The sequence below is a fragment of the Mesocricetus auratus genome, unplaced genomic scaffold, assembly GCF_017639785.1.
Source record: "Mesocricetus auratus isolate SY011 unplaced genomic scaffold, BCM_Maur_2.0 Super-Scaffold_100022, whole genome shotgun sequence".
NCBI lineage: Eukaryota > Metazoa > Chordata > Mammalia > Rodentia > Cricetidae > Mesocricetus > Mesocricetus auratus.
This window is the reverse complement of record NW_024429203.1, coordinates 10,425,248-10,446,242: the sequence shown is the minus strand read 5'-3', so window position 1 is coordinate 10,446,242 and position 20,995 is coordinate 10,425,248. Positions and strand designations below refer to the sequence as shown.

The 20,995-nt window shown below is 41.3% G+C and overlaps 1 long non-coding RNA gene across 1 annotated transcript; it reads left to right on the top strand.

The window, feature by feature from the left end:
* The first annotated feature begins 1,134 nt into the window (after positions 1–1,134).
* LOC121133565 lies at positions 1,135–14,886 on the top strand. Its single transcript, XR_005870450.1, has 3 exons — positions 1,135–1,335; positions 8,203–8,367; positions 14,300–14,886. It is a non-coding gene; the product is annotated as an uncharacterized LOC121133565 (long non-coding RNA).
* Positions 14,887–20,995: the final 6,109 nt, after the last annotated feature.

The following is a 20,995-nucleotide window of genomic DNA, read 5'->3' as shown; positions in this document are numbered from 1 at the left end:
CCTGTAATCTCTACTTTTGGGGAATGTAGCAGAAGGATCATGAGTTCAAGTCTGACCCGGAACATGTAGCAAAACATAGCCTCAGAAAATCTAAAGCATTTGTCTAGCATGTTTACAGCTTACTGTTGAATCCCCAGCCCAAAATAAAAATTATAAGTCATAGTTACAAAGATGACAGTTTTACCTGGTGGTTGAAGTCAATAGCATCAACAGATACAACTCTTGCCAAAAGATTTTTCTTAGAACAACAATGTAAATCTGAAATGAGACCTGAAGTGATATCACAGCATCATGTCAGTGTTAATTTTCTGGTTTGAGGGTTATGCATTGATTTTCTGTATGTGTTTGCCTATGTGTATGTATGTATATAATGTGTGTGCCTGGTGCCTGCAGAGGCCAGAAAAGGGCCTTAGATTCCTGGAACTTAGATGGTTATCAGCTGCCATGTGAGCCCTGGGAACCACACCTGGTTTCTCTGCAATAACATCAAGTGCTCTTAACCACTGAGCCTTCTTTCCAGCTTCTTGATTGGGGAATTACTTTGTGACACTGTAAATATTCTGTTCACCACCAAACTTTCAGTGTATTCACTTATTTATGTCTATATGCACAAGGCTCCTATTTTATCTAATAGATTATGCCGTATATTGTTACATACTATGTTTAAGTTTGCTAAAATTTAACTTCCGAGCATCCTTCAGACTGGTTTCTATGTCCTTTGCCTCGTTCCATGATTCTTTGCCCTACTGAACATCTGACACAGTAATTTGTTCAGGCTCCTTACTTACTTATCCCACCAAGCTCTGAAATAAGCCATTCTCCCATGGAATCCTGGTTTGTTCTAGTGAAACCAAGTACACTTAAGATAACAAAATCTGGGTTCTGGATGAGTTTACTGCTGTTAGGGAACTAATCTACCTTTTCAACAGTAGAGATACAAGATCTACATACAAACTCACACATAGCAATAACCATTTGGTAACTGTGATCTTAATGCTAGATGTTAATCTGATAGGCCACTGGGTGTGCAGATATTTGGTGGAACAATGCTCTGGGTGTGTCTGTGAGGATTTGGGGATGAGCTTTCCTTACAAATTGGTAGACTGAGTGAATACCGTTGCTTTTGCAGTCATGATCCGGCTCACTGTGTCTTTTGAAGATCTGCATAGAATGAAATCCCTCAGAAGGTTCTAGAGGATTTGCTCTCTCTGCGTCTGTGAGTTGCTCATCAGTGACTTGACCTCAGATTCAGACTGCAGCTGTACCACCCTCAACTCTCCGGGGTCTCGGGCTTGCCGATAGCGCCGTGTTGGGACTGTTCAGAACCATATCTGTGTAAGCCAATATCTCCCAATAAACTATCTGCTCGCCTGTCTGTCTGTCTCTTTGTGTGTCACCTAGCCTCTCCTGTCTAGCCTGGGAAACCCAGAACAATCCAGAAGCCCAGGGAAAAGGCAAGTTTCCTTAATTCTCAATGTATTTGTTTGTTTGCCTTTTACTGCTGTATGCTAATTTCCTGCCACTGCCACTGTCCATCTGCCCTGCAAGCAGCCAGGCTCAATTTTCAGAGAATCTGGAAATCTGTACTAAGTTATAGATTTGTGTACCAGGTTTTTTCTTTTTGGCCACCAACTAGTGCCCAAATCATGACATGGAAACTTCTTATTAGTTTTGAATGCTCGGTCTAGCTTAGGTTTGTTTCTGGCTAGCTCTTTAACTTAAATTAGCCTGTTTCTCTTTATCTACCTTTTGCCTTGGGGCCTTTTACTTTTCTTCTGTATGTCTTACTTTCATGGCTTCTTGTGTTTGTTTGTCTGGCAGCTGCCTGGCTTCTTGACCTGGGTGTGTCTCTCTCTTTCTTCCTCGTTCTTTTTTCCTATTAATTCTCTCTGTCCAGCAGCCCCACCTATCTCTCTACTGCCTAGCTACTGGCAGTTCAGCTTTTTTATGAGATCAATCAGGTGCCTTTGGCAGGCAAGATGAAACAAATGCAACACATCTTTACATAATTAAGCAGATGCAGCACAAACAAATGCAATACATCTTTACATCATTAACAAAGGCAGCAGAGAGACAAATGTAACACAACTTCTGGCAGTTAAAGTAATATTCCGCAGCATAAATGAATGAAACATACCTTTGCTTCATTAAAATAATATTCCACAATATGCTTGTACACATGACTTCTTGCCCAAGGTGGACCACAAGGCCCTCAGAAGGCTCAGGATACCCTTGTGCTAACACTTGTCTTCCCGAAGTCTGGCTCCTGTTCCTACACCTGCTCAACTCTACCAGGGCAATAGAGACTGTGGGATGAAGGAGGAATTTAGTTTTCCTTTTCAAACCCCATTTCTTCCTTCACATCCATTTATTTGCTGTTACCAATCCTGCATCCTATAGGCTCTTTAAAATCCTCATGTCTGAAACTACCCACACATTCCCTGAGAAGAAATCTATCTTCACTTTTTTGAGACAGCTTGTAAGAAGGTAAGTCCTTAATTCTTCCCCGAGGAAAAACTGGTCCTATGCTTCAATGACACTAAGCCTGCACATTTCCTTTGGCCCACAAATTATACTTTTAAAAATTCATTTAAAAGAAATAAAGAAGCACGAAGATATCCAACTTCAATGAGGTTAATTGAAACCATGATCAGAATTACACCCAATCCTTGCAATCAGGGAGTATATAAATTATGATAAATTCGCAAAATAGAGTTCTGATCTGTGAGTAAAATGATGCCGAGTTAAAATGGCTACAGCAGAAAGATGTTTAGTTTATACGGCTGAGTGAAAAAAATAGCTATAAAATGGAAAGTTTCCAGTTTGCGATTAAACTATTAAAAAGACATCGCAGTGAGACCCTGGGGTTAACACCAAAAGAGAATGACCACAGTGAGACTATGGACATTTGCTTTTCTTTTCCTTAAGAGTATTTTCAGATTTTTCTTCAAATAAGCTTAATATTTGTACAAGAATATGATCACACACACACATACATAAAAACATGTTCATGCTTTACTGTGCTATTTCCGTCTAGGCATTCTTGAAGTATTGAACCCCTTGACTAGACACTGTCAGCATCATCTTTGCAGTTCCCAGGGTCCTGGGGAGTTTATCTCTCAGTGTTCCCTGGAGTGTCCTTTTCTCTCTGCTTCAGCGTTGCATCTCAGGTCTTGTCTACTTATAGCTGTACTACGGCAGTGGCTGTTTTGACTGATCCAAGCATCAAGATGGATGCACAGGGCAGCTCTGTGATTACTCTGCTTCCTGGCATAAACTCTCAAGGCTCCCTATTCTGAGTTAAGGCTGGAGTTCTTGGTCCAGCTGTGTATCACTTGGTCCCTCTTGTTACCTTATAGTACTTCCATGGCAAGTCTGCCTCTGCAGACTCTTCAAAATTCATTCTCATTTGAACTGTGGTTTCCTGTGTCCGAGTTGTGTCTTACCACTGGCCATTCTGGAATTGCCTTTTCTTTTTATCCTTGCTTCTGCCTCATTCTTCAATATCTTATTCAAGGGTCATCTCTTCTTGAATGTCTCTCCTGATGTTTCCCACCTGTCTAGCTCAATATATATATATTCACACACACACACACACACACACACACACACACCTACCATTCTATTTTACAGGTCACATTCAGCACCCTTTTCTTTCACTTGGGTCAGATGTCTTCCCTCGGTACAGTGCATGCATTTTCTCCCTTGCCCACACCATAGTGCACTGAAACTTCACAGTTTGCATTATGCTATTGCTCTAGCCATAAAATTCCCCAAACCTGTCTATGCAGTGCCTGGGCATGACAACTATTAGACACTATGGTAATTTTCTTGTAGTTATGACAAAAATACCTCATGTAAACAATTTAAGGGAAGGAAGATGGGTTTTGGCTCACAGTTTTAAATGTTTGGGCTCACAGTCCTGGCCTTCATCAACAGTAAGGTAGCTAGTGAGGGGAGCTACTGGAGGAGGAGGCTGCTCACAACATGGCAGGAAGCAGAGCAAGGAAGCAACTAGGGACTGGTATAACCTTCAGTGACATGTCCTTAGTGACTCATTTCTTCCAACTGGCCCCTACTTCCTAAGGGTTCTAGAAGTTCCCAAAATAGCACTAGCAACTGGGATTAAACATTTATCCCGTGAACCTTTGGGTGACATTTCATATTCAGGCACTTAACGAATAATGGAAGGGAGAAACCTCAGAAGTATCAGAGGCTGGACTGGAAGTCAGAGTTTCTTGTCTGAATCTCACGTTCTTTCACTGACGACCCCCAAAGTCACAGACACATGGAGTCACTTTTGCAGGTTGTCAGCTAATGTCTCATGGCCTTAGACTGACCCCGAGAATGAGATTTATTTCCTAGTGTTACAAAAGCTTTAGGCTCTAGCTCATCTCAAAGGAGTTGCACAAAGAGAGACCAAAAGACTCAGAAAACAGTAGGGATGTGGAATGCTTGGGGCTGCAAGTGAGACCCTCAAAGACCCCTTTTCAACTCAAACAGAAATTGTTTTATGAAGCTCAGTAAAAAGAGGGGCTTAAAAGTATGGCATTAACATAGTCTCTAGGCTGTGTTTATTGAAACAATCTTAGGTCCATAATCAAAACAATGTTTTATCATTTCCCCTGCAGGCTGGTCACAGGCTACAAACTGGATCATTTGACACATCTCATATGCACTTGAAACCCAAATTGAAATTCTGCCATTTTTACTATATGAAGAAAAATAATTTTACAAAGACTCCCCCAATACATACATATATGTGCATATTTATTTGTTTGTGTATGTGTTTGTACATGTGTGAGCATGTGTGCGTGTGTGTATTTTCTTTCTGAGTCATCCTTTTGATATTTTACTTGGACCAAAACTCAAATTCACTTGGTTTTCTCCAAGCACTTATTTGGGCTATTTCCATTATTGTTCTTGGAAATATTTTTTCCTTTTGACATACTGTACGTTCAAAATGCAACTTGATCACCACCATCAGAGGCCACAGCATTACTCCCTCATGGGTTATCAGGAGTAACTCTGACATATAATGTCTCCAGGTAGGTTGATCAGCTGCTCAGTTTTGCAGTGTTTAGGATTGTGTGCATGTGTATGTGTGTGTTTCACATCTTCTACGGAAAGGCTGGGTGTATTTTTTTAGAGGGTTTGGAGAATTTCTACAGTTTGTTTGCTGATAAAGCAAATGTTACAATATGCTTTGGGAAGACATGTGTTGGTACGTTTTTCTTTATTGGAGTGTGTGTTCTAAGTCTAGGGGACAACACAGGGAGGGACTGTGCATCCTGTGATATGGCTAGAGATAGCTATTAGGAGAATATGTCAAATCATCAAAACTGGTAAAATTTTACCAAATTTTCCTTGTTTCGTTGATGTTACAGGTTATACTTTTCAGCAAGGTCCAGGAGATGGGACATCACATTCAGGGCATAAGGGGGGAGAACGGAGCCAGGTCTGCATCCAAAGGGTGCTGGACCACCAGCCTCCCTGTCTTTGTGTGAATGTGGTGGTTTCACCACCAGCAGCAGCAGCAGCTAATCTTTGCTCCTTCACATGGCCATTCCAGCCTGGCTCTGTCCACACACACTGTGTCTTAACTCATCACATTGTATTTTATCTCTGGATTTTCATGCCTCTGCTTGTCTGTAAACTCCACCTTTCTTATTTTTGATGACTCTTCTTTCTTGACCTTCCATTCTCCTCCAAGCTCCACTTTTCAAGGTCTGTGTTATCAACATGGACCTTGAGAAGTAGAGAAGATAGAAATATAAGCAGATGCAATTATAATTTCTTGGAAGATGTCACATTCCTTTAATGCATATTCTGCTTAATACACAAGGGGAAAATCAGAGCCTATTGAGCAATGATGTTGCCTCTGGTTTATTGCAGTTGATTAATAAATGTTGCAGCTGGAGGCAATGACCGCATGAACCTTAAGTTTCTCCCATCGCTGAGATTCTATGGCTTGTAGAATATTACAGCTGCAGTGTTTAAAAATATGTGTTCTGTACAACCATGGGTACTATATTTGTCTGTTAATTGTAGCAATAGGCTATGATTGCACGTCCTAGCTAGTCCTTGCCCTTTCTAAAAGGAAGAAAGTCAAGCTTCATTCTAAACTCTGTACCAGAACACAAGTTGAGAATGACCTTAGAGAAGACCCTGGTCTTCTGGCTCAGTGAAGTTTCAATCAGAACTCTCTAGTTCTAAGATACAATGGGTAGTGGCCTTATAAGTGTCAGAATTCCCTTCAGTTCTTGGAGGACATCCTTCCTACGATGTTACACCAGAATGTAAGTTGCTGCCTGCTGTCTGTCAGGAGTAGGGATCTTGTCTTGATTAGCATCTGAGTAGGTGCAGTTGTTAACTACATGGATCATCTCTCTAGACCACAGTTCTCAGATAGTTGGTTAGGTACCAGTGTGAAATGTCACAAAGATATTTTTTTGGGTGAGACTAACATTTAAATCATTGGATATTGAATATGTCATCCTCCATATGTGGAAGGTCCTTATCTAAACAGATGAAAGCTGGAAGAGGAAACAGATTGACGTTTCCCAAGCATGAAGCAAATTTTGTCTCCAGATTTCCTCTGATACAAGTTTACAATAGTAACTTTCCTCCTGTCTCCAGACAGATCAGTTTCTATAGTCAGGCAAGCCAATTCTGAAAAATCTATCAATTAGTTTCCTCCTCTCTCCCCCTCTCCCTGCACCTTCATTTTTTGATTTATGGTTTTGTTTCTCTGAAAAAAATCATCACTATTAACATAAAGAAACAGTTTAGGATCAGCGGATACTCTTAACTGCCTTGTTTAGTTTATTCCTGCCACCAGATCTTTGCTGCATCTCAGTATATATCTAAGACTGATTTACCCCTGGGTTGGTAACTATATTGGTGACCGAGATACTCAAACCATCTTGGTATGTATGAAACCTATGGGCTTCTTGGACATGGAGTTTTAAGTGCTAAAGTTAGGAAACCAAAGTAAGTTATCCAACCTCCCTCATTTTAATCATTTGGACTTCTAGTATCTAATATTCTCAGCCATCTAGTATTTCTGAAAGCATTGAAAAGAGCACCTCCAGTAGACGTACTGAGAAGCGCCTATGTCTCCAGCCCATGGGTCTTGGTTATTGATGCAGTAAGTGTGTAATCACCATTGTGAGCATGCCATTTTAAGGCCCCAGTACTGCATCCAAGAACCACTCAGAGCTTTACATAAACATATTCTCCTAATGTCCCCAAAGTACTCTAATTATCAGGGTGATTCCTGCCAGGAAGTACATTACACTCTGGCTGTGGAGTAGCACTCAGATTCTAAACATTGACTGCAACAAAACTCAGACTGCTTGGGAGCCACAGCCCTGTGCTCAGAGGACAAGTTCTGAACTCTGCCTTGTCAAGTGCTGATGCTCAGTGACTTCCCATTTTCTAGCTCCTTCATCTTTGTCTGTTCCCACCCCTGATGGATTCTTGGATGTTCAGTAATAGCTATTAATGGAAGGGAATGGATGCCTGTGGTCGTAGGAGCAAAGGCAATTGCATGTGTGTATTCGTGTACATGCGTGTTCTCCCAGCCCTCATGTTCATGTAGTAGATACAGTCTCCGGTTCTTTCTTTGCTCCTTGGCCTATGGTTAGCTTCCAAGAGGAATGCTGATGCTTACTCAGATCCTTTAATGGAATCAAGATAAAGTCAAGCTTCACCTTTTGCCAAATTTTTTTGGATTCTCAGCTGGCCAGTGTAAGACTACAATGGAGAGAGTTGGGTATGACAGCATGAGCATCCCCTTGTACAATTACCCCAATGCAAGCTCCCAAGCCCTGGAACCCTTACAGCCAATTTGTTTCATGTGACAAGTAGGTTTAGATAAGAGAAGTAGCATATTGGGGATTACTGCTATTTGTCACAACCTAACTTCAGTGCTCAGGAGAGCCACACCCATGTACCTTGCACAACTATAGCGGCTGCCTCACTCACAGAGACCCAGATTTCTTCAAGAGAAAGCCACATCTCCCATACTCTGCAGCAGGTACTGTGAACAGCACTTCTCTGTGTGCGATAGAGAATACCACCACGATTTACAGTTGAGGAACTAGGATTAGGAGGGATTAAATTGTTCACCCCCACTCACACAGGAAGTGAGCAGTGGGGCTCAGTGGTGAACTCACATTTTTTTCTGACTCCCCTCAGTGTCCTTACTTGAAGGCCCCCTACCTTAACAACCTGCAGCTACTCCAGTCTTGAGTTCATCCTCTGTGAACTTAGATGGTGTGACACCTCGTGGAAGATGAGAGCCTTCCTGTCTCTGGACGCACATCCTGAGGATGGTACCTTTGCTGTGCTTTCGACCACGAGGTGAGAACTCCTTCTTTACTACTTCAACCTGAGCTGGTCCATATGCTACAACTTGGATCTGGAATGTTCCGCAAAGACCCACATGTCTCTGTCCTCTATTTGTTCCCTGACAATGAGATAAGTGACGTTTTCATTATCATCACCTTCTGCCTTTATGTGCTACCACATGTCTAAAGGACAAGGGTCAACAGATCATGGACAGAAACCCCAAAACCATAACATTTTAAAAGTTGATTATCTCGGCTATTTGTTATAGTAACAAACACTGGGAAACTTGCTTTGGTAACTCAACATTAGAACATGTGACATTAAATGAAGCGTGAATATGTTTATGCGCTGAGGGTTTGCCTTCTCTTGTTACTGGAAACCTTTCCCTACCATGGAACATTCTGGAGACATGTAACTTAGCCAACAGGAAGCACTAACTAAGTGGGGGAATGGTGCCATTTTACCAACCAACAAGTGGCTGATGCTTTCATTAATTATAGTTGTATGAATGACAGAAGGAAAGCCTAGGGGAGACTGAGCAGTTGAATGCAATTACTAACAGTTTCAAGAGCTAAAACTAATTTGGGATGACTGGGTGTGTAGTAACATAGCTATAAATAGGAGGTAATGCAGTTCTTGTAGTCATAGGAGCAAAGCCACACACACACTCATGTGTGGTCATGTGTAAATGAATAGATAATTCCATTCTGGACCTCAGAGACCCACCGGCACGGTGGCTCCTTCGCTTCCAATTCTTCTCCCTTCTCACAGTTTTCTTGTTTCATACTCTGTGTGACCAGGGTCAGTGCTGAATAGGAACTGGTACAGCCTTTCTCGGGGATCCATCTTCCTCCACAGGGTCACCAAGTCCTACTTTTTGGGAGTATTCCTGCACTTTGCAAACGTTAGAGTCTCAGACATTTTAGGAATTTGCTCTCTTTTCTTCCTGCCTTTCTGTCCACCTGTTGAGTCATGGCTTCTCTGGGTCCAGGGAAGAGATAGTGGCTGTGAGAAAAAAGGGAGTCTGTGCTCCCCAGGATAGGAATGGTAGAAAGTAGAAAGGGCTGAGGAGTTTCTCTCGGAGGACATGGTTGGTTTGTACTCAATGGCAAAGATTCAGTCCCTTCAAACTATTGAGTCTGCCTTCCTTTTATTTAGTTTGGAAGAAAAGTTTGTATTTCTTCTATAAACATAGCATGGGTCCTAAAATGATTTCAGTATGATAAAAACAATATGAAGGGGGTTGGAGAGATGGCTCAGTAGCTGGAAGCACTGGGTGCTCTTGAAGAAGACCCAGGTTCGGTTCCCAGCACCCACACTGTCTATAACTCCAGTTCCATAGAATCCAGTGCCTTCTTCTGGCTTCTGCAGGCACCACACATGCATGTGGGGCATAAGCATACATGCAGGAAAAACATCCACATAAAATAAAAATCAACTAATAAAAACGCCATGAATGTTGAACAAGGGTTACCAATAAAAGAAGGAAAAAAATAAAAACAAGATAATACAAAATAAAACAAAAAGAATTGAAGTGATTAATGACATTTCCCTCAGATTGATAAATTTATTATTTTTATGATATTGTCTTATGATAGAGAGTCCAAGTAGTTTATCACAATGTAAAGTAAAAGCATACACATTTATCCGATTACTAATTGGTTTTTCAAGCTTTCTTTAAAAACAAACACAGAATTGTAGTAAAGTGTTCTTTGATGTTTTGTTGAAATCCTCCCAGGATAGTCTAGAATAGGGGATGGCAAACTTTTAGTAAAAAGCAAGACAGTAAGTAACCAGGATTCGTCTCCATACAGCTTTGTACAAGACTACTCAATTGCTATTCTAGCATGAATGTAGCTGTGGTAATGGATGAGCACAACAGTGTTTCAATAATGCTTTATTTACAGACTGGATCTGGCTCATGGGCTGAAGTGTGCCAGCCTCCCTTTGAACATGGAGATCTGTATAATGGGCAGTCCTTGTGAGTCTTCTCTAGTCCTATGTCAACCTTCCAATGATTAGCTTCCTTATAACTGTTGGTATTGGAAAGTACCTCAGGCAAACATCTGCTCCCATGCTGCAGTTTAGCAGGTGAAGCTGCAGAGGCACAGAGAATTGAGGGGACTCACAGATAATTTTGGGAAAGAGACCATTTGCATGATTTCCAGTCTGGGTATACATTTTGCCACATGTTCATCTCTGAGTGTTTCTAATAAGTTCTCCCGAGCCTTTTATGATAGCAACACCTAACATTCATGTGTCAAATTTATGAAGACAGAACATTATAGCCTCTTTCACCCCAGAACAAGTTGTATATCATAGACTCTGTCATGTGCCATGATTGTAGAGTCAACAAGTGATAGACTGAGGCACAGAGTAATGTCTGCAGACTCTGAGATGGGCACTCTGTGACATCAAGCGCTGTTGCCACGTGGATACAGTTATATCCATAGTGTTCCACCTGCACACATCTGGCAAGACATAGAACAGGTCACATCAGAGGGAAGGTGCTAACTTCCTGGTGTCTTGGTAGCTTTGATATCGAATGTGCTTCCAGATAGAGCAATAGAGACAGACACTCCTTTTAACTGCAGTCTCTGGAGGTTTGATCTGGTGCCTCTGGGCATGGCTTGGGATGAAATCTTCTAGCACTGGGATTTTAAGATTTCCTGTAAATCCCCACCAAAGTGGGGAATCTGGTATCTACAAAGAACTTTTGAACATGTGTTTTCAGAGACTCAAGAGGGTAAGGTACTTTCTGAGTAGCAGTTCCTAGGTACAGACTGACTCAGGAAGATAAGCTCGAAGCTAAGAACACATCTGCAGGCTGCCTTTCTTCTCCTGGGAGAGCAGTGGTGCACATCTGTATCCCGGAAGCCAGATAACCCGGTGTAATGCAAGGTACCTCAACATCAGGACTCCGCTGGTGGCTATTAGTCCCACCATGCCCAACCTCTTGCAAACAGCCTTCCTGGGCAGCAGTGTCTGGGCAATTCTTCCCACGCACATTCCTGGGCCCTGCTGAACCCTGCTAGTCAATCGTAGCCTGCCAAGCACATGGCAGGCAAGGAGCTGCTGAGAAAGATGGGGGGGGGGGGCTGCGGCCAGAGCCTGCTTGGCCTGCTTGGGTTTAGTATTATTTATTTTGGTGTATTCATTTAATAATGTTTGCAATGTCTACTTTGTTTTCCTTTCTTGCTTTTGGGTGGCTGGTGACGTGTCTTGCTGGCATCACATCTAATTATACTATTTTTAAATTTTCCCTTCACTCCCGATCCACTGGCAAATGTTTTTCAAAAAGTTGATGGGATTAAAAGTAAATTGACCAGATGGCTTCTTTGCACTTAATTTAGCTCAGTCCAGCAGTGCCAGATTTCTAGGGCACAGGGACCCATTATCCCCACTCTCATTTCCTAGAGCTGCCTCACTCTGCTCAGCCTTCTCTATTTATCAAATCTGGGAACGGACTTAAGGAAACGCACAGATGTTACCGAGCTAAGAGGAGACGTGAGGCTTTAGGGTTTGGCAGAGACATGCAGCAATGTACTGGGAAGCGTTCCTAAATGGTGCTAAGGGTCATCTCTTCACCCTTCAGTTCTGGTTCCTAAAGCCCAGCAGGAGGGGTAAATGGACTAGAACCACAATGTGAAAGCTGAGTTGAATGTTCTGCCCATGTTCTGATCTCTGTTAAGATTTGTTAGAGGGAGCAAGGGCTTCTCTGAGGTTTTCCCATCAGCTAACATTCCCATGTTCCTCTGAAATGCCAGGCACGAAAAGAAAACTGAGACTATTGCTATGAATAGGACCTGGAATCTTTGTCTTATCAGAATCTATGGGCTATTTTGGGAAAAATATTCAATAAAGTTAGTCTAGCTGCTAGTAAAAGTTACCCTTTTACTTCAAGACATAGTTGCATTAGCTCATTTTTACATTGCTATAATGCAGAACCTGAAGCAAACTAATTTTACAAAGAAAAGTTTACTTGGATCAAAGTTTTGGAACGAGAGGGTTCACATCTGTTGATGACATTCTTGATGGCAAAGTCCCAAGAAGACCTAGAGCATCACATGCCAAGAGACTATACAGTACATATCTATCTTGGGAATAACTGGTCCCTCTGCTATCCTCTCCCCCATTTCCTCTCCCTCCTCCTTTCCCTCCCTTCTCATTATAGAGCAACGAGAAGCTAATCATGGCACTTCCAGTGTAACTACTATACCTAATCTTAATGACCTCTCATTGCCCCTTCTATGTTTCTAACTTTTTTTTCTTTTTGAAATTTGAATTCTTCTTTTTTTGGTTCTGTTCTTTTTTGTTGTTGTTGTTTAGATTAGAAACAATATTATTTTACATATCAATCACAGTTCCCTCTCCCTCCCATCCTCCCATGCCCCCCACTGACCCCTATGCCATCCCCTTTCTGCTCCTCAGGGAGGATAAGGCCTTTTATGGGGGATCTTCAAGGTCTGTCACATCATTTGGGGCAGGGCCTAGGCATAGAACCCCTCTATGAGGAATGGGTTCACAAAGTACATTTGTATCCTAGGAATAAATACTGATCTACTACCAGAGGCCCTATAGACTGTTCAGGCCTCCTAACCGACACCCATGTTCAGGGGGCCTGGTTCAGGCCTATACTGGTTTTCCAGCTGTCAGTCTGGGGTTCATGAGCTCCCCTTTGTTCAGGACAGCTGTTTCTGTGGGTTTCTCCAGCCTGATCTTGACCCCTTTGCTCCTCGCTCCTCCCTCTCTGCAACAGAATTCCAGGAGTTTGGCTCAGTGCTTAGCTGTGGGTCTCTGCTTCTGTTTCCATCAGCTACTGGATGAAGGTTCTAGGATGTCATATAAGGTAGTCATCAATCTCATTATAGGGGAAGAGCATTTAAGGTAACCTCTCCACTATTGCTTAGATTCTTAATTGGGGTCATCTTTGTGGATCTCTGGACATTTCCCTAGTGCCAGATTTCTCTTTAAACCTATAATGGCTCCCTCTATGAAGGTGTCTCTTTTCTTGGTCTTCTCTATTCTCCCCAACTCATTCTTCCTGCTCCCTCATGTCCTCCTCTCCCCTCTTCTTCTTTCCTTCTCTTTCTCCCAACTCTTTCTTCCCTCCTTCTGTGCTCCCAACTAGCTCTGGAGATCTTGTCCATTTCCCCTTTTCTGGGTGACCATGTATGTCACTCTTAGGGTTTGTCTTGTTCCCTAGCTTCTCTGGAGGTGTGGATTGTAGGCTGGTAATCCTTTGCTCTATGTCTAATATCCATATATGAGTGAATACATGGCATGTTTGTCTTTTTGTGACTGGGTTACCTCACTCAGGATGGTTTCTTCTAGTTCCATCCATTTACCTGCAAATTTCAAGATTCCATTGGTGCCCCCCCCAGAGTAGTACTCCATTGTGTAAATGTACCACATTTTCTTTATCCATTCTTCAGTTGAGTGGCATTGCTAGATTGCTTCTAGATTCTGGCTATTACAAATAATGCTGCAATGAACATAGTTGAACAGATGTCCTTGTTATATGTATGTGCATTCTTTGGGTGCATGCCTAAGAGTGGAATTGCTGGATCTTGAGGTAGACTGATTCCTGTTTTCCTGAGGAACTACCATACTGATTTCCAAGGTGGCTGTCATGTTTCCAACTTCTTAACACAATTAACATATGTCATTAGTGATTAAGCTCCTGCATGAATTCAGGGAGTTAGGTGACTGAAGCAACAGTATTTTATAACCTACAAGCAATTGAACCGTTTGGATTTACAGTATATCTTTGAAATCTACAAACTTTTCAACACCTTATTGTTGGCAGACACCAATGGTATAGGAGCTAAGAGAAACTAAGTTGGATGTTTTTGTTTTTGCCTTTGAATATTCACAGTGTATTCACAAAAATTCCTTATAATACCATGCTATCATAAAGGTTATGGTGATTTTATGTCAACAGATATCCCACCAAGTAGGAATGATTGATCCAGTAGAGACTGCTACAGGGTTCCACTGAGGAATTGTCTCTAAGCTCCATCTCCATTTGCTACAAGGCCCTTCAACTGTGGAAGACATGGAGGATGCCACTGCTGGAGGTCCCAGAGAGTCCTTGAGAGCATGGGCCGGTTGTTAGCACTGAGAGGAGGTATGTGTGAACTCAGTGATGGTGACAGATATTCCAAGACCACTGAAGCCCGAACCACACAGCAGCTAGTCTCAAAGTCCCTGGGCCAATAGGTTTCAGTGAAGATGTCTTGGGAACGTGGTGGTACAGCTCTAAAGGCCATCTTTGAAGTACCAGTTTTTGTATTATTCTTGTGGGCATACTATTAGAGTTCACAGCTTAAGACTGGTTAACTGACATAGCAATGCCACCCTAGGATTTGTTCATTAGCATATCAAAGCCTGCTTGGCTCCTATCAGACCTGCCTTGTGGCTAGCTCTTGCAAGCTTTACATTATTCCAAGCCACATAAAATGGTTTTTAAGTTAAACAAATTGGCTTCACTTATGTTCCCAACAATTTTACACCCCCATTAGCAATAATGTAAACACTTCTGATTGTGCTATATGCTTTATATTTCTAGTTTTTTAAGGTTTTCAATTTTAACTTATATATATATATATATGTGTGTGTGTGTGTGTATGTGTATGTGTGTGTATGTATATCCTATGTGTGATGCTTAGATTTATTGTAATTTGATATGCTATGTTTTGTTGATACTCATGGGAGATCTGTCCTTTCCTAAACAGAAATGGAGGAGGAGAAGATCGGGTTGTGGGAACAGAAGAGGGTGGGGGTGGGGGGACTGGGAGGAGAGGAGGGAATAATACAACCAGGATGTACAATAAATAAATAAACTTTAAAAAAGGATTCTAACCTAACCCTGACTCTAACCCAGTCTATCCCCAAAAGACTACAAGGCTGCTACTGTCTGTCTAGCTACCTCAGGAGATGGTATAGCAAAAGACTAAGACCAGAGACCTTGAAGGAGTCAGTCAAGGACATGTGGTCCCACAGACTTGTGTGGCCTCAGTTAAGAAACTAAGCTGTTGATACAGTTCTCCACTGGATCCCAGAGAGCAATGCACAAAAGCAGCCATCTCCCCACAGTGAGGCAATGGGTTGTGCTACTTATAGAGTCTCCTGTGGACAGGGTTAGGGTAAACTCACAAGGAAAAATTCTCTCAATATGAACAAATATTGAATTTATACTTTGGTTTGGTTTTCTATTTTATTTCAGTAAGACAGAAACTTCAGATCTTAGATTTTTCCAAGGAAGATGTGGGACCTCCTTTGTGTCTGGAATGTCCTCCAAAGACCCACATGCTGAATGCTTGGTCCCCAGCCTGTGATGTTACTGGCAGATGGTAGACTCTTTTGAGGTGTGGTCTAGTGAGGAGAAATTAGGTCACAGGGGCTTGCCCTTCAAGCACACATTGGTCCACCAGCTCTTTCCTCCCTCTGTTTCCCAGCCATTGGGAAAGGAACAGAGCTCACCTACCATGTACTTCTTGCCACAGTCTCAAAGGGAGAAGCCAACTCAATCATGGACTGAAAGCCCCAACTGTGAGGAAGACTAAATCCTCCTTACTTATATTTGATTATGATGTACTTTGTCACAGTGACAGAAATATGACTATGTACCTTCTTTCTTTGACCTGGCTGTCCTAATGTCAGCATCACTTTCATCCACATACATTCATTCTTCAGATTTCTTAAGCTGAGGTCCTTCAACCCTTTCCTCTGGAAAAACACTCCTTCTCCACACTCTAGGTTTTTCCTTGGGTCTTTGATCTCAGAAAACACTAAATGGTTGAACACAGAAATTCACTGATTTTTTTTAGTTCAGAGGATTGAATGTAGGGTCCATGTAAGAAACAGGCAAAAGCTCTATATAAACTGAGTTAAACCCTCAGTTTAGATGTTTGCTGATTTTAAGTTTTTGTCCTACAAACAATTAATGAGAGCACATATGGTCCCATGAGTGACACTTGGTAATCTACCAGTTCCTCTTTAAGTGGCATGCTAGCAATTTAAAGCTAAAGTTATTGGTTTAAGAAAAGCCAGATAGTTGAATCTCATGTTGGGAAATGAGTATTTTTGTATTGGTAGAAGCTTCCTGGTTTGGTCCTTTAGGAATAGTGGGGCCACATGAATGGATTGAAGAGCAGCAGACTCTTTCCTGTTCTAAGGAGCCTAACAGCATCACACTGCAGTAACCCCCTCTTCCAATGGTTATTCTGGGTTGTCTATTTTTAATTTGGAACACTGTCGGTTATGGTTAAATTATCTTCCTTCTAGTCTTCTCTAATGTGAAGAAAGGAAACCTGAAAATGTAAGTCACCTCAAATACACACAGGGCTCAATGGTGTACACAGCTGAGGTCCCAGACATGAACTGGAAGTTCTTCGGAAATTGAGACATGAAAGTTACCTGAAGTTTCCTCTCTTCTCCCCAAGCTTAGCAAGAGGGATCTAATTCAGTCACATCAACACAATTAAGGCACTAGACAAAATGCATGAAATTATGATGCTGAAGGCATCCAGAAAATAATGGTAGAAGAGGAGATATGTAGAGGGGCCCTGCTACTGCTCAGTTCACATCTGGAAAACATTTCAAGTTACAGTGTAAGCAAAGGGAGCCCAGGGCCTGCTCACTGGAGTGGTAGAACTGGGAGTACTAGGAAGCCGATGTAGTAAGAATTTTCAATGAAGATCAAAGGAAATGAGGAGCTGGTGGAGAGAGCATTTTAGAAATCTTCAGTATCTCTGTAAGGACATTGCTGAGTACCCATTAGAGCATGCTCACAAGGAAATCCACTAACTAAAAACTCTTGTTGGAAAACAATTTCCCATCTAATGTTCATCTCTTCATTAAAGTAGTATTATGTCTTATCTTCTTCCCAACAGAGAAAAGCAGACCATCAGTAGTGTGTTATGAAATATCACCCGTCTAAGTTGAAAGCATGAGAGTTCATTGATACAGTGAGATCTTTACAATGCCCTCTCTTTTGTGGCCATATTATTCTTTGTCCAGTTTCTTCAAAGTAACAGTGTCACAACCATCAGTGTTATCTGGGATTTCCCTTTTTGTCTGTATTTGTTTATTGTGTGCAGTTCTATATGATTTTATCACATGTGTAGGAAACAGCCACCATCATCATAGTCAATAGCTGGAACTCTCCCATCACCGCAAGATTCTCTGCTTCCCTTTAAATAACTACATCTGCTTCCTCATAATCCTACCCCAACCCTCAGTAATCACTAATCTTGCCTCTCCTTCTGTGATTTCATCATTTCAAGAGTGTTATGGAATAAGATGATATGTGATATTTTTGATGGACTTTATCCATATCACAGTTCTCTTGTTAACTGTCCAACTCAAATATATAAATAGTCCATTACTTTCACTCATTGAGGGCATTCCAGTTGTTTCCAGTTATGGGTTGAATAGTTAAGTACCTTTGGGTTTGGTATAATTGAGTACTGTTAATGGGATGGCTTAGAAACAACAGATATATTTCACAGTTCTAGAAGCTAAGAAGTCCTCAAGGCATGAGCAGATTTGGTGTCTGGTGAGGGTTGTCTTTCTGGTTCATGTATAGCCATTTTCTTGCTGTATCTTCATATGGTGGAAAACATGAAGGACCTCCTTTGTGTCTTTTTCCTAATGGCACAGATTCTGTTTATGAAGGTTATGTCCTTATGGTCTAATCACACCCTGATGATCCTACTTCCTAATACTATTACCATAGAGATTAGAATTTCAAAATATGAATATTTATAAGCAATAAAAATTCAGATAATCAAACTCTTGCTATTTGCTGATAATATGATAGTTTACATGAGTGACCCCAAAAATTCTACCAGAGAACTTCCACAACTGATATATTCAGTAATGTAGCAGGTTACAAAATTAACTAGAAAAATCAGTATCTGTCCTATATACAGACGATAAATGTACCGAGAAAGAAATCAGAAAAACATCATCCTTTACAATAGCCACAAATAAACATAAAGTATCTTGGGGTAACTCTAACAGAACAGGTGAACGACCTGCATGACAGGAACTTCAAGTGTTTAAAGAAGGAAATTAAAGAAGATATCAGAAAATGGAAAGATTCCCCCATGCTCTTGGATAGGTAGGATCAAAATAGTAAAAATGGCAATCCTACCAAAAGTAATCTACAGATTCAATGCAGTCACTATCAAAATCCCAGCACAATTCTTTCACAGAACAATACTCAACTTCATATGGAAAAACAAACAAAAAACAAAACCCAAGAGAGCCAAAGCAATCCTGTACAATAAAGGATCATCTGGGGGCTCACCATCCCTGACTTCAAGCTCTTCTATAGAGCTATAGTAATGAAAATAGACAGGTGGACCAACTGAATAGAAGACCCCGATATCAACCCACATACCTATGAACACCTAATTTTTTGACAAGTAAGCTAAAAATGTGAAATGGAAAAAAGAAAATAAATTCAACAAATGATGCTTGTATAACTAGCTATCAACATGTAGAAGAATGCAAATAGATCCATATTTATCACCATTCACAAAATTCAAGTCAAAATGGATCAAAGACCTCAATATAATTTCTTCCACACTGAACCTTATAAAAGAGAAAGTGGGAAATACACTTGAATGCATAGGCACAGAAGACTACTTCCTAAATAAAACACCAATGGCACAGACACTGAGAGCAACAATTAATAAATGGAACCTCCTGAAACTGAGAAGCTTCTGTAAAGCAAAGAACACGGCCAATTAGACAACATGGCTCTCTACAGAATGGGAAAAAATCTTCACCAACCCCACATCTGACAGAGGGCTGATCTCCAAAATATACAAAGAACTCAAGAAACTAGACACCAAACTACCAAATCATCCCATTAAAAATGGGGTATAGATCTAAACAGAGAATTCTCAACAGAACAATCCCAAGTGGCAGAAAGACACTTAAGGAAATGCTCAACATCCATAGTCATCACGGAAATGCAAATCAAAACCATTCTGAGATTCCATCTTACACTGATCAGAATGGCTAAGATCAAAAACACTAATGACAGCTTGTGCTGGAGAAAGGGGAACGCTCCTCCATTGCTGGTGGTAGTGTAAACATGTACTTCCATTGTGGAAATCAGTATGACAATTTCTCAGAAAATTAGGGACTAAACTACCTCAAGACCCTGCAATACCATTTTGGGGCATATACCCAAAGGAGGCACATTCATGCCACAAGGACATTTGCCCAACTATTTTCATAGCAACATTTTTCAAAATAGCAAGATCTCAGAAACAATCTTGATGCCCCTCAACTGAAGGATGGATAAAGAAAATGTGGTATATTTACACAATGGAGTACTACTCAGAGGTAAGAAATGACATCCTAAAATTTGCAGGCAAATGGACAGAACTAGAAAAAACCATCCTGAGTTAGGTAATCCCACGCCAGAAAGAGAAATATAGTGTGTACTCACTCATAAGTGGATACTAGACATAAAGCAAAAGATATCCAGCCTACAATCCACAAGCCCAGAGAAGCTAGGACCCTCTTCTAGAAACAGATGGAAGCAGATGCAGAAATCCACAACTAATCATTGGGCCAAGCTCCTGGAGTACAATTGAAGTGAGGGAGGATCTGTAATATGAACAAAGGTGATGGGAGATGTAATTCTGTAAATCTGTCTCTTATTGGTTGTTGAAAAAAGCACTGTTGGTCAACAGGGAAGCAAGATAGGTGGGACTAGGAGTCAAGGAGGATTCTGGGAAAGAGAGGCAGAGTCAGTCAAAAGAGAGGCAGAGTCAGTCACGATGTAGCCTCCAGAGGAGAAAGAGGTCCGGAACCTTTTCTCTGGTAAGAGAAATACTTAGATTAACAATTATGGGTTAAATACTTAAGTCAGAGCTAGCCAGTAAGAAACAAGCAAACGGCCAACAGCTTCATAATTAATATAGCATCCTGTGTGTTATTTGGGGGGTTCAGACAACTTGGCAGGGCCCAGTCCACTGGCAAGGAAAAAAGCACACTCTGCACAAAGGAGTTAAGACCATTATGGTGAAACCCACAGAATCAGCTGACCCTAGCTAGTGAGAGATCACTAACTCTGATCTAACAAATGGGGAACTTGCATAAGAACGAACTAAACTTCCTTGATATAGGTGACCATGATGTGGCTGGGACAATACATGAGGCCACTGACAGTGGGTCCAAGATCTAACTCTAAGGCACAAACTGACTTAGTGAAGCCTATTCTATATAGAGAGATACCTTGTTTAGCTTAGACACAGGAGTGTAAGAGGTGGAGAGATGCCTTGGTCCTGCCTCAATGAAATGATTGAACACTTAGACTTCCTAGGGGAAGCCTTACCCTCTCTGAGGAGCAGATGGGAGGTGGGGTGGCAGGGAAAGTGGGGGAAGCAGGAGGAAAGGAGGGAGGGGGAACTGGGATTGGAATGTAAAATAATAAAAAAGACAAAAAATTCAGACAATACCATGTGATATTACAAATACAGTTGCTATGCAAGTTTGCACACATATTTTGAATGTGAACTGAAGATTTTCTTTATGTAGAATTTTGCCCAAGAGTGCAATTGCTAGGTTGTGTGGTCTTCAAATATTTAGTTTTATATAATACTGCCAGACC